Here is a 14,669-nt window from a genome sequence, read left to right on the forward strand (position 1 = left end):
CAAGCCAGTCAGAATTCTAGCCTAAGTGTGTGTGTGTGTGGGGGGGGGGGAACACGGACCATGGGCTCCATCCCTACCTGAGAGCTACTTCAGCTGATGGCTGCTGGGAAGGCAAAGCCAGTTTTCAGAGATGTGGCCCCTGGCAGGGTGCCTATGCTCCGGTGGGCACCCTACATCCATGTGCATCCTGTGGGCACCAAGTGGACCCAGGGATGTCGTGAGGGTGGTCTAGGCAGAGGTGGAGGTACAATCAAAACATACTGTATATAGCAGGTATGGAATTGTTAAAGAATAAAAATAAATAAAGTAAAAAAACACCAAAGTCCATCACGCCCTGTGCTCCCAAATTAGCACATCAGACAGAGACATAAAAAGGGTTGGAAAAGCAGATTCTGGTATTGCTTTATTTTAATTTCTGTGCAAACCCCAGGAAGCCATTTGGGCTTCCAGCCCTGGTTAGTATAACAGATCAGATTATTTCTAAATTCTTCCCCAGTCCCTAAAGTCTATTGACTTACACGGCTTTATCTACTTCTCCCAAAGCCCCTGTGTAATGGAAGTCGTCAGCATGCCTCGCCTCCACTGTACTCACGCAGTCCCTCTCACCTGAGCTGCTCCGCCTTCGAGTCTTGCACCGTCATCCACTGCTCAACACCAGCTGCGATCTCTCTCAGAGTGGCCCCGGGGCCCACAATGGTGGCTTCCTCCCTCACAGGTCTCCTGATTCCCACTCCTCACATGCCTCTCCATCCCCAAGCAGCACGGCTAGTTCCTCTTCCCCCCTTCCCCACACTGCTTCCTGCTTCCTCCTGGCTTTCCAATCTGATGAAGTAGCCCGTGACTGTCCCCTGGCAGGGTACACTCTCCTATACAGCCCTCGCCGTTCATTCTGTCAGTCCCCCATCAGAGTCTGGCTGGCCTAAAACTCAAGAGATCCACCTGCCTCTGGCTCCCAGTACGCCCAGCTAGGACCCATGTTCCTCAGAATGCGCATGACCAATGGATCGGGTACCTTGTGGCTACTTCACCCGAGCTCTGTCCACCCTTACCCTCCCTGGCCGTGAACGAATGGCAAGTGCGCCGTTATTTTAATAATGGATCAGTACTTAAACACCAGAGCTGACTTTATTCCTTCTTTGGGAATAGTCCCACCAGACCGTGCTATCCTGGCACATCCAACCTTGAAACGTACAAAGCGATATACAAATAACAACTGTAAAACAGCACTCATCGCCCATGGTCCTGGGCAGGGGGAAATGAATGTCTCGTGGTCCATGTGGCCTGTGAGCTGCTGCCCTTCTACAGCTATCCTGGCCTGCAGACATGGCCCAGCTCCCTGATCATGGGCTCCGCATCTCAAGTACCATGCAGCTTAGCGTTCTCGGGGACCCCACGGGCTTCACACAGAAGGACACTTTGGAAAAAGGCTTATGCAAATGTTGGCCAGAAAGCACACAGGTTAGGAAGTCTTGCCAGGGAGAATCTGAGCAACCGTGAGAAGAAAAATCCTGGTCACTCTCGTTTTAAGAGAAAACTGAGACACATGTGCTGGGCCAAATGGCCAGGAGTCAGAACACACAATCAGCCGGAAGAATCAAGAGACAGTGAGGGCTCTGCCTTGGCTTTTTTGTTAGGGACTTGCTTCTCGTTAGTGGGAATAAATACAGATTCAAATGAGGAAGCTATCCAAATAAAACATGACACTTGAAGCAGAGATGGGAGCAAGAAAACATATCGGGAAAACCCAAGTCTTAAGAGGCAGGTTGGGGGCTGGGGGTGGGGGGTCAAAGGATGGGTGTGAGGAGGCCTTTAGCTGGACTAAAGTGAGCCTCAAACATGTCAGAAAGCCACGTTGGCAGCAGAACACAAGGGAGACAGAAGGAGGCCGAGAAAAAACTGCTGAGTGGCTGACAGGGCCGGGACAGGCCTGAGTGGACCATACCCGGTGGGTAGAGCGAGAGTGGCCGACGTGAGGACTGCTTCTGGCTTAATGGCTAGGCACACTGGCACAGACCGACGCATCGCACCTTGCTTCACAGTAGCACAGTCTGTGGTGACAGCTCACAAAGACTTAGATAAGAGAAGTCAGGAGCCTGGAGCTCAGAAGAAACAGGTGGACTGGGAGGAAAAAAAGCTGAGAGGGACAATCAGGGGATGAGCAGAAGCTCTGAAATCCCACCAGGAGATCAGGCCATGAGCCATGATAGTAGGAAAAGTTCACTTCCTATTCTACAGCTGAATAAAAAGCAAATATCTGTGCTAGGGCACGATGGTACCCACACAGCTGGAACCTTAGCACCGGGGGAGGGGAAGGCACAGTGGTACACACACAGCTGGAACCTCAGGACCAGGGGAGGGGAAGGCACAGTGGTACACACACAGCTGGAACCTCAGCCCTGGGGGAGGGGAAGGCACAGTGGTACACACACAGCTGGAACCTCAGCCCTGGGGGAGGGGAAGGCACAGTGGTACACACACAGCTGGAACCTCAGCCCTGGGGGAGGGGAAGGCACAGTGGTACACACACAGCTGGAACCTCAGGACCATGGAAGGGGAAGCAGGTTCAGAGCACCTGCCACCAACGTGAGTTACATAGTAAGTTCCAGGCCAGCTCGGGCTATGTATGAGACTCTTGTCTCAACAAAACACAACAGCAACTATCTTACCCAGGAAGTGTATAGCTCAGCGGCAGAGTGCTTGTACACCTGACATAGGTTCCTGGGTTCATGTCCTAATGCCTAGTACCAAGAGAGGAGGGGAGGGAGGGAGAAAGGGATGCCCAAAGTTCTCCAGTCCCAGACAACCTCCTTTGGGGTCACGAAGGCCATTCCAAAGTCTACTATTTCTTGTCTTGCAAATGGAGCCACTGTAGTGTTCACAGCAGTCTAGGGACACCGAGGTCCTGCTATGTCTTAAGGATCTCATTGGAGAAGCTCCCACACACTCGGAGCCAACTACCTTCTTGTGTGAAGAGCACCCAGACAGAAGACAGCAGCCAGGACAGCCCACCGACATCAAGACAACCCCACAGAGGCTGAGCACAGACGGACTGGGCTCTCTACCTCACTCAGGCTGGGAACAGCTAAACCAACAGGCTGCACTGACGGATAGCTGGGAGACAAATATTCAAGAGGCCTTTAAGCAGTATTTTCTTCTTTGGGTAGCTACTTAAAATTCCTATCTGATTGCAGTCTCACGGCTGATGTGATCACTTGAATATTCAAAATAAATTCTAATGTTCTCCAAGCTAATTTGTACAAAGGCTGTATTCCAGTCCAAGTTAAAATTAAAAGAAAGGAGGGAACGTTAACAGGGTTATACAATGACTTAGGTTTCCATCCGAGCCTGTGTAACCTAAGGCATGCAGGATGAAAACCCATTTCTTTGTTAAAAATTCAACTAAACACCTATAGCTTGTAGCTATCACTACTGGGTGGAGGTGAGTGCAGTACACCCAGAACTGAAACATGCAGGATATTTTTCAAAGTCTGCTGCGCTGTGGTTATGTTTTTAAAGCAGCAAATGTAATACTATTCATGGATTCATCTCTTCTATAGACTGTGGCCCAAGGTCGAGATGGTTTTATTATCAGATTCCTTGCTAATATATAAGCCATCATATGACTTGCAGTTTTATTTTTCAAGTCATCTCGGTCCTGTCAGACAAACCTAGTAACTCAAGGCTCAAGGAGAAAGAAGATTTGGGGGTTAAGAAAGGGGGGCATGGGGGAGATCCTGAGAGAATTGAAGGGGCAGAAAGCGCCTAAGCCTGGAACACCCAGCCCAGCACAGCAGCCATAGCAGAATGAACTAGTGCTCTCAAAAAAAAAAAAACAAAACCAAACCAACCAAACAACAACAACCCTGCAAAAATGGACAGAATCTGAGGACTCCGAGTGCCTTTCCTCCCCAGTGCAGCACACACCTGCTTACACCTTGTAAAGAAAACCTACTGGGCAGCAAAGCCACATCAGACAGCAAGGCTTGATTCCCACAGTGGGATGCTAGGCTTCTCAACCCAGGCTTCTTATCCCAGTAGAGTCCTGCGCCTGCACTTTTTGTTTGCTTTTTCTCTAGTTACAGAGAACAGAACGAGGCCCTGGGCAGGCTTAAGCAAGCGAGGGAGTCCTCTACCACTGAGGCACTCCTCCAGCAGGGCACTCTGATTACCCAAACAAAGGAGCCCTGCAGTCAGACTATCTAAAAAAGAAGTAAGGGGAAAAGTGAAAACAAAAACAAAAAAACAAAAAACCCTGTCATCACTCCCTGTCCACTTCTTTGTCTAAAGCTTTGCTTGGTTGCCGTCAACAAAATCCACCAGAGCGGATGGGTCTGAGCTCCACTTGCTCCGGTGCTTTCTGAGGCAGGGCTAGCTGTGCAGGTAGCTGCAGCCACCAGAGCCCTGCAAACACCCAGGGGACTTCGCAGCACCCGCCTGGGGTTAAGAGTTGGCTCTTCTAGCTATGGAGCTCTGAACAGTGAGGTGACATTCCTGAACCCCATTTCTCTTCTGTAAAACTCAGGCTCTTACCTTATAAGGTCCAGTGAGTTGGAAATGAATTCGTTTATGCTGAATATTTACCAAAAGTGGCTTATGGAAATAGGGGGGGAAAAAAGCTCCATTTTGCACACACCAATCGGCGCGTGCCCTTGCCAAGACATGGCACAATTTATTCTGCTGAGGGACCACTTCTAATCTGTTGCTATTACAAACAGTGCTTCAAGAGGTATCCTGTACAGAGGAAATTCTTTACTGCAAGAGCCAGTCAATATGCCACTTAACTTTCATGCATAGTGCTGACAGTTCCAGTGTCATTCAAAGTGGCTGTTGTCAGTATCCAAGCTCTCTCTCTATATATATACAAGCTCGGCTCTTGGGTGCAACTCACCTGCCACAGCACACGCTTCTCTAAGTGTGGAAGTGTACATAGGTGTGCGGCTGCCAACTCAGAAGGCACTGGCTCCGCTATGCTTCCTACAACCTTCCGTACTCAGATGCACACAAGACGTTCTTGTAAACGCACCTCGGATCATAAGGTGCATGTGAATTCCCAAGCTATTCCCAAGATCGGCCAGAAGCGTATACTAATTTTCAATTGTGCAAATCAACTAACAAAACAGCTGACTGGGGTGTCAGCAGCCTCTACAAGTATTAATTTGTTGCTTCTCCAAAGGAGCAGGTGTGCCCTGAACACTAGCCCTGGGGACGCACCGTACTGCTGAAACCCCCCAGAGAAATGAATGGGTAATTGCTGAATTTGGTACCCTGAGAATATACTTTAAGGAAGGAGAATTCGTAACAATCACTTTGTCACAGCATGCGCTGTGTGCGCCACGACAAAAGGGGGAACAGCTCTCTTGGCTTCAGAAACTCAAAACACATCCCCAAGAGGACAATTCTTCGGAATGGTTCCAGCAAAAGCCCATTCAAGATGGCTTCCTGGAAGTTAGCAACTAAGAGAAAAGGAAAGGGCAACAGTGGAAATCAACCAGTAAAAAACAAACACACAAACAAACAAAAAACAAACCATCACTAGCACATGTGGGGACTTCTGGCCTCACATAGGAACTAAGAATATACTTAAAAGTCACAAGTGTTTTTCAAGAAAGCGGTGACTCTGGTTAGAAAAAGCAAGACGGGGTCAACACTGATAATCTTAATACGAATAACAAGCTATGTCCTAAACCTCAGACGGTGTAAGATGTTAAGCCAAAAGCACTGACGTCTAACTGGCAATAAGGGATACTGACTGGGGTATCCCGCATCACCTGAATACAACTACAGCCGAACTCCAAACACAACAGGTGGGGAAAGGGGAGGACTGGAAGGGGAGGAGTTTAGCCTCTGTGTATTTGTGACCTGTGGGCTTGTGGAAGCCGGAGGACAACATTATACCATTATTCCTCGTGTGCTGTCTTTTGAGGCTGTGTCTCTCATTGGTCCACAACTTTCTGAAGTCAGGGAGCTCCAGGGACCTGCCTGCAATGTTTCCCCATGATGTGAGTACAAACAGGTGCCATCACTCCCTGCTCCCAGCCCTACCCCTATCCCCAGCCACGGGTTCTAAGCATCTACCTCAGGTCTTCAGGCTTGCAAGGCAAAGTCATCTCTCTATCCTGGGATTTCAGTCTCTAAAAAACTCACCAATAGGACTGTTTAAAACCCAGGGACCACACAACGCTTAAAGTGGATGACCTCAAGTCAAGTAAAAATTTAGTGACAGTAACATTTGTGTGTTGAAATCAGGGCCCGGGAAGGACGGTCCAATCACAGAAGCTCAGTATTTGCTCCTATGTGTTTTCCTTAACAATCTGCTTCTCTGGGCTGAAACATCTCCTACTGCAAACGGCTCCAGCTCCGAACGTCAAAACCGGCAGCACTTTGCTTCCATGACTACAATTTCTCGCGCCAGTTGCCACGCCTTCCTGAGACCTGAAAGATCTCGGTTTTTGTTCTCTATCCACTGCCAAACAGAAACTAAGGGCTTATACTTGGCAAAAAAAAAAAAAATGAAACTAAGAAACGTTAACCTTTCATTTTTAAAAAGAAGAACGAGAGACCTCAGAGCTGATCTGCCTTGTTTGGTGGCATGCTGAAGATGAGGAACCACGCAGTCAGTTCTCCACATGAATGCTGAAACCCTCAAATTTAACCTTCCCAAAGGCTGGTTAGCACATGCATGCTGCCTGCTTTACTCAAACCCTGCATGCAGAGCCTGTGTCTTTTCAGTCTGTCACGTGCACTATAACCTGAGGTCAGCCAGACAGGTACCTCCCCCCTTAATATTCTCAGGCCCTCTCCACATTCCGAGCCTCCACGGTAGCTGACACATCCTATATATGCTGACAAGACTCCGATTTCTTAAACACAGCATTCAATGTACTCCTTTCTAGCTAAAATCCCTTGTAGTCTTCTGTTACCGAGCATCTCTGGAGAGAAAACAGGATCCGGCATCAGAAACATCTCGGCTGCATGGGTTGTGACCTTGGGCAAGAATCTAAACGGAGGATCTTATAAAGCGAGAATGCTCTGGTATCAATTAATAGGGCCTGAGGTCCATTCTCAGGAAGTGGCCTAACGGTCTGTCAGAACAACTCAATAGCCAAGTTATTCGTTATTATAGCAATGCCAGACACATGTTGTATCTCTGCTGTCTCTACCTGCTTCAGCCACCGGCACTTCTTCTTACTCAACGGCTCCACACTTGTTTACTCTGGAAACTTGCTCTAACTTATTTTCGACACACTGGTATTAATGCAAGCCTTCCCTAAAGGTGCAGCAGCCAGTTAGGTGACCTAAGAATCAACCCACTGTTTGGGATGGAGACAGAAGGTTATCAGATCCTTCTGTCTCAGTTATTGCTTAAAGGGGCCAAGGGGGAATCTGGATGGTTGTTGGCAGTCATCTTGCAAAATAAGCCTAAGGATAGATGAGGATATATATGTTATCCTGTATGTCAGAGGATTGCAGTGAAGTGGGGCAGGTCTTGCTTTCAAGGCCTTTACAGAGGTGTGAGGTTAAGCTTATCTGAACTGGGTTTTGCTTCCTGCAACAAAAGCATCCTGACAAATTCAGCAGCATCTCTAGGCACCGCGCTAAGAATTGTGCCGAAGCTTTCCCAACACAAGGACGCGTTTCGCTCCTCTTTGGCTCCTAACACCCCATCCATGCACACATTTAATACAAATCAGACAACAGAAGTCAGTAAGTTAATAAAAACAAATCATGGATTGGGGACATAGCTCAGTTGGCAGAACGCTTGCCTAGCATGCTGAAGCCCTGGGTTGCATGCCCAGCACAACTCAACCAGATGTGCTGACCTATACCTATTATCTCAGTACTCAAGAGACAGAGGCAGGAGGATCAGAAGTTGAAGGTCGACCTCAGAAACCCTTATGCTGAGGCCAGCCTGGACTATATGAGACTCTGTCTTAAATGAATCAGGTTTAGGATACATAGAAAGAACATACTTCAGGTAGATTTGAGAAACAGTAAATTGTGAATCCTAGATGGTTTAAGAGGGTGCTTTAAGCACACGGTTATATATTTTTTAAAGTCACCAAATAGCATAATTACATAAATTATATATAGCTGATTAGACAAACAGGGGAACAGCACAAGGATGCAGTGAGGGGCAGGAGTGTTGCTGGAGAGTTGAAAAACCTGGTCCAGGTTTTGGTTTGGTTTTGGGGTTTGTTTTGTTTTGTTTTGTTTGTTTGAGACAGGGTTTCTCTGTGTAGCCCTGGCTGTCCTGGAACTAGCTCTGTAGGCCATGTTGGCCTTGAACTCATAGAGACCCACCTGTCTCTGCCTCCTTGTTTATTTGTTTGAACAAACAAAAAGGTGGGTGATAAGAACCCCCTAGGAAGCCTGGTATATGCAAACAGACACTTAGCAAATCGGTTCCCTGTCGTTTACAAACCAGGATTGAGTAGCTCAAAGGTGGTGGTTACTGAGCATGTGTGAAATTCTAGGTTCAACTCCCAGCATCAGGAAAGGCAAAGAAAAAAAGGCATGGGGGAGGCAGGCAAGTGAACGGTGCCTGAAAAGGAGTGCATGCAGGGAAAGACAGGCAACTAAGGAGGTGTTCTGGGTTATTGTGAGTTGACAGGCAAAAATATATATGGGGAAGGTTAAGAGTGTGGTAGGGAAATGGGCAGCGCACATGCCCTGCCTACTCTGTCTGCTACAGCTTCTGGAAGACAAGGCAAACAATTCTGCCTTGATTTGTATGTATACCTCAAGCCAGAATTAAAACACAAAGGTGAGCACTTCATCTCTAACAGCAGCACCAGCAGTAACTGCCGCTCAGGCAGAGCAGGAAGCGCTTGGGGAAAAGGCTTCTGCAAACAAGAGACATGCAAAGGCTAAGGTCCTGGCCAAGAGAAACACTGTTAATCCCAGGAAAGGAAAAGGAAACATTTATCAAACCACTATTCAGCAGACCCCCTATTGGGTTCTTTCATTTATATTCTCTTGAAAGCACCTAATTAAGTCACTAACACGGAACCCGGCTGATTGACAAGGAAACTGAGTCAGTAAGGAAGTACCGTGTTGGAACTTACGAGACAGGTATTTCTGAAAAATCCTACAACCACGCCTCTCATTTTTCTCTAAAGTTTACTCTACATTCTGTGAAAGCATATAACATCTCCCCCCCCCCCTTTTTTTGTCTTCAGTTCGAAACTAAAAGATGAAAGAAAAATGCAATAGGAGATGGATGGCATACAGAAAGGTCCCGGCACCGACGTCATCACCAGGAGAAAAATCTCAAAAGTAGCATTTCTGTCAAGGTCAGGGCTGACCAGATAGACGAGCCACTTGTGGTGTGCACTCACCTAAGGCAAAGCCAGCTGTACCTCTAGATTCTGACTGTTGCCTGAGACTTGCAAACAACACAAGTACAAACCAACAGGTTATAACTGCCAAGCGGTTAGAGGAACAAATTACAAAACCAACAGGCAACACTGGCCCTCCTGCACAACCGTAAGAAACACTTCCTGCCACCCAGACCTGACGTTAAAAAAAAAAAAAACAACAGAAAGATAGTCCGGGGTGTGGGGGTGGGGTGGGGTGCTGCTAGCTCCCCACTTTTCTTATCAGGCACCTCTCGGTATCTAGCTAACGAGTATCGCTTTGCAGTCTTTCAACCGCCCTCTCCTCTAACGAAAATTCAGCCAACGTATCCTTCAAATTCGCAATCAAGGCACCTGGATATGAACATAACTCACAATCTTGTTGAGCGGGGACGCTAAGTTCAAAGGTGCCGAAGGGCTTCAAGATCATTTAAAAAGAACTCTCGCTCTAGGCGTCACTATCTCCACCTCAAGGCTAGGGGGAAGGGGAAGCCCTGCTGGCAGGGACAATAAAGGGCACTTTTCTTAAAACTCTGAGCAGCGTACTCTATGGATCGGCAGACTCCAGGCCGCTACCCGCAGCGCGGCGCCCGCGTCCCCACCCTCCCGGAGCACGCAGGGCTGCTGATACCAGCCGGAGTGGTCGCGGGCTAACGGGCGTCCGTGGCAAGCAGCAGAGGAGCGGAAGGCACGGAGAGGCCGACGCCGGGTGTCGCCGGGACCCGCGCGGGCTCCCCCTCGGCAGCCCTTGCCGCCGCTCGGAGAAAGCTCAGCGGAAGATACAAGCGCGCAGCCATCCCTTCCAGCGATCTCCGCGCCTGTCAGTGCGCCAAAGTGGCTGCCACCCACGAACAGGTGCGACAGCATCCCGACGGAGCTCCGCTCGGCCCGCGCCCCCCCACCCCGGCTCGCCCGGTCGCCGTGCCTGCCGCCCCCCGCCCAACTCGGGACTTCACGGCGCCAGCAGCCCAGCCGCGCCCCGGTGCCACGGCACCCGCCAGGTTCCTGAAGCAGGCGGCTCACCTCTCGGCCTGAGCGGCGACCGGGAGCACCGAGCGACGGCAGGACTGCGCGAGCAGGAGGATGTGCAAGCGGGCGCGGGAACAGGAGCGAGCGGCAGCCGCGATGCAAGAGGAAGGCGCCGGGCAGCTTCAACCCCGGCGTGGGCTGACCGTGACGTCACAATGGCGCGGCCAGCCAATCCAAGCCCGGAGGATGGATCAAGCGCTATGATGTCATGCGGCCTTGGAGCCAATCCTGGGGCGATAGAACTTTCGTGATTGTAAATTCCAGAATCCGATGCGATGAGCAGCGGAGGCCTGGGTTGGTCCCCCGTGGTTCACGTGTCTCGGGGCAGTTTTCTTGGTTCTTCCTAATAAGCCTGCGTGGGACGCAGAGTCTGCGCAATAGCCACAGTGAAGTTCTGGATGCCCTCAACTCTTTCCAGCAGCCCGGATAGGGGGTCGGGGGCAGGGTCTGGTGCGGCGTTTTGGGCAGGTGCCCACCCACCCAACGGGCTTCTCCACCTTTCTGAAAGGGACACAGTTCACGGTTTTTGCAGAGGACTAAAACCTATGTGGGGCTGCAGTTGAGCAAGATGAAGCAACAAAAATCACTCGGAAGTTTGTAACCGTAATTCTAGCATAGATTAATTTGATTACACAGTATTGGGATTTTGTAATGAAGTATTGTAATGTCTTTCAGCTGGGTGGATTTAGACACTTAAAAAGGACTCAGGCATAAACATAGAAGCCTTTCTGGTTTTCGTTGCTGTTTCATAATTCAAGGCCCTCATCTGAGTACCATACAACTCCAATTTCAAGCACTAGAAATTTAACCGTGTGTGTGTGTGTGTGTGTGTGTGTGTGTGTGTGTGTGTGTGTCTGTATGTGTGTGTGTGCCACCTTTGCTTTCTATCCATTGCCACAGCCAACCATTCAATGTAGGCACACTCTTTTATTATTTATGATAAGACGTTTATCATGTACCAGCAATGGCCCAAGACCCAGACCACTGTAACGGGAATACAGACATATAAACTATATTCACATTTGATAATCTAAACACACACAAAAACTGCTGTGGTAACAGTTGCCATTCACTTCTACAAACACTGTCTAAGGACCTCCCCCCTGTCCCCTCTCCCCACCTTCCCTGCAACAGTGCAGAGCGCTAACCATTCATAAAGTGGGTGTGTATCTGCAAGCTGTGGTTCAAGAGGCCTGCGAGCCACCATGTGTGCATCATGGGTACCTAGCATTCACCGTGTGCATTGTGGTTGTCTTGTAGCTGTCAGGTACTAGGGGCTGCTAAGGTCTGTAGTAGGCAAGCAGTCCACCAAATCTAGCGTGTTTCTCCTGTTCGTGGCGTTCACAATATTTGGTGTGTTATTTGCCTACAGGTCTCAGCAGTGCCTGCTGTGTGACAAGACGTCACTAACGAATTTTTTTTTTGAATGGGTGAATTGAGAACACTCCATTTCCACTTCCACTCCAGTTCTCATCCTTGTCTCCCCTTTCCAGGAGTCTTTAATCTTCTCAAATCTATTAGCAAGGCCACGCCCTCATCTTCCTCAAGTCAGCATCTTCTCGGCCACAGCAGCTAAACTTATACCACAGAGTGTGAAATGACCACCCTCGGAGCTACCCCTATTTTAGTCACTATGAGTACAAATGTAAACCTGCAAGTATGACTTCCCATCTTAACTGTGTTTTTTTTTTTTTCACCAAATAAGAACATACCAATGATTCAGTACCAGGCTTACTAAATAATGGAATTCAAGGGAAGTGTTGTGGGTACCACAAGAATTAGATTCTTAGCTATCAGAACTATGAGACTATGAGACACCATCCCTGCTCTTTGACCTATCATATGTGATCTGGGATAGTTCCTTAGTGGCAGCCATGGGATAATATTGAATATCACATCTTCTCCATTTAATACTTTTATTTACTTTAAAATTATGGTAGCATCCCCCAAACACTTTGCTCTTAGTTTTTATCGGCTTAGATCTCCTCCAATACACTATCAAGTATATAAGAAGGCTCCTCCAGTATTATTTTTGAGGAAGGAATTATTTAAAATCCCGAGCGATTTGTTTTATTGCGACTGCAGCTGCAGTTGAATTAAAAATACAGCTAACCGTTTCATTATAATACAATTCTAATTATTGAAATCGCTACTGTTCCATTAAGAAGTGTTTACATAACATAATGAAACCTGTCCTTAAAGTCATATGTAAGTCTATGTTTGTCTCTGGACATTTCAAAGTTGACTAGCATCGTAGACAACTTGTTTTATACTAAGGATGACGCCGTGTCATCTTTTGAGCTTGCTCTCTTGTTACCCTTTCTTCCTTTCCTTCTATTTTCCTCCTCTCTTCCTCTCTTCTTTTTCTCCTCTGCTTCTCAGTTCCCTTCAGCACTATTATCAACTTCATATCTCAATAGAGAGTTGATGCCCAAATCCTAACAATAGCCCTTGGACTTTAATTATTTAGCGTATTGTTATTTTTCTAATCTTCCAAAATGATTGGCCTTCTGTGGGGAGCTGAGAAAGCCCTGAGTGAACACATAAGGAGATGAATTCCTGTGTGAATGTGGGCTATTGCCTCAGACCCGAGGGAACTGGCAACGCCTTCATCTGGGTGAGATTAAGAGACACGGGGAAGCCTTCCTGTGGTTCACGTGGGAGTATGTAGGAATGATTGGCCAATGTGTGCAAAAAATTAGCAACTGCAGCTTCCTCCTCTCTGATATCTGCAGCCCGAGACTGCGCCTCTACCCTTCTACTAAAACCAGCTGGCCTCTCCTTGAACTGTGCAAAATAAAAAGACGAGGAAGACTCCAGGTTGTTGAGGAGTTCGTGCGGTTCCATCAAAGTGACACGCTCCACCTGATCTCAGCTTTTCTGTACCTGTGTGTGTCCCAGTCTTCATTCTCTCATCACCCCCGTCAGGTTTTCAGGACCAAGCCAGGCTGGACATACTGTCTTTCCCAGACAATAGCCTCCTTGAACATAGCAAGCACCAGGCCCTTCCTCTTAGGTTTCCCCAAGCCTGCAATGACTTAACCTAGAAATCGCTAAGGCTTGCAATTTTGTTTCATTTTGACCTTTGCATAAAGGCCACCTCCTTAGGAAGCAAATGACATTTTTTTCTGACGCTCCATATTACCTTTCTCTTTGCTCCTGTTTTCCAGAGCCCTTTTTCCCCCTCTACTCGGTTTCTCTCCTTAGCACCCATCACTATTTGTTACACCACATTTGCTTTTCTAATAGTTATTATCTGTCCCCTAATAAGCTTTCTGAAGGTACAGACTCTACTCTCTTTAGGACTGTGTCTCAGGACTCCAAGTAATGCAATTACGGTGAAGGCAAGCTTGATAGAAAGATGGCTCAGCGCTTAAGAGCGCTTGCTGCTCTTGCAGAGGACCTGGGTTCAGATTCCAGTACACATCAGGAAGCTCATAAACACCTGTTAATTCCAGTCCCAAGGGACCTGACACTCTCTGGCCTCCTCACATGCATGCACACACATGGCACACATACATATATATACACACACACATACATAAACAAAAATATCTCATAAAACTTAAATTTGTATTAATTTGAATACCAAGTACTTTCCCACGAGATAGAAACTATTATATTTATTGCAACAATTAGTCAAATTTGGGGGAGCCAGAGAGATGGCTCAGCAGTTAAAAGCAGCCATGTGGTAGCTCACCACTGTCTGTAAGTCCATTCCAGGAGACTGAACACACTTCCTTTTGGCCTCTGCAGACACCAGGCATGCATATGGTACATGTGCAAAACACTCATATGCATTTTTTAATTGAAATAAGTTAAAAAATTGGTACCGATTTTTCTTTTATTACTGATAATAATTTCTAAGACCTTATCAGGAATTTTTGATTGATTGCCATCATTTTTAAGTCATTCTCTGGTATGTGTATGAGTGTTTTGCTCACATGTATGTGTATGTACAGTGCCCCAGGAGGTCAGAAGAAGACCTGGACAGTTGGGAGTTACCATGCTGGTGCTGGGAACTGAACTCCAGTCCTTGGCAAGAACAAGTGGTCTTAACAGCTGAGCTGAGCCCCTTGGTTTTATTCTGTCAACAGCACAATGACAAAAAAAAAAAAAAAAAAAAAAAACAAACCAGGCCGTGGAACAGTAAAGTGGCATACCCACGGCTGCAAAGCCAGTTAAAAATTCAGTCTTAAACTGACCACGCGCAATTCTCACCTCCTTCAAATGGTTGGATCGTATACTTTATTTGGCTTAATGTAGGAGTCACGTTTCAATAAT

General features: G+C 47.6%; 1 protein-coding gene across 1 annotated transcript in view; it reads right to left on the bottom strand.

Moving 5' to 3' along the window:
- The window catches only part of ELOVL5 (ELOVL fatty acid elongase 5), a 66,171-nt gene extending 55,633 nt beyond the window's left edge, over positions 1 to 10,538 (bottom strand). Inside the window, exon 1 of the mRNA XM_084751903.1 lies at positions 10,380 to 10,538. The gene's annotated coding sequence lies outside the window, so the exon portion shown is untranslated. The remainder of the gene's footprint in view (positions 1 to 10,379) is intronic.
- Between the last annotated feature and the right edge of the window lie 4,131 nt (positions 10,539 to 14,669).

Source organism: Acomys minous (genome assembly GCF_964271855.1).
Source record: "Acomys minous genome assembly, chromosome: 13".
NCBI lineage: Eukaryota > Metazoa > Chordata > Mammalia > Rodentia > Muridae > Acomys > Acomys minous.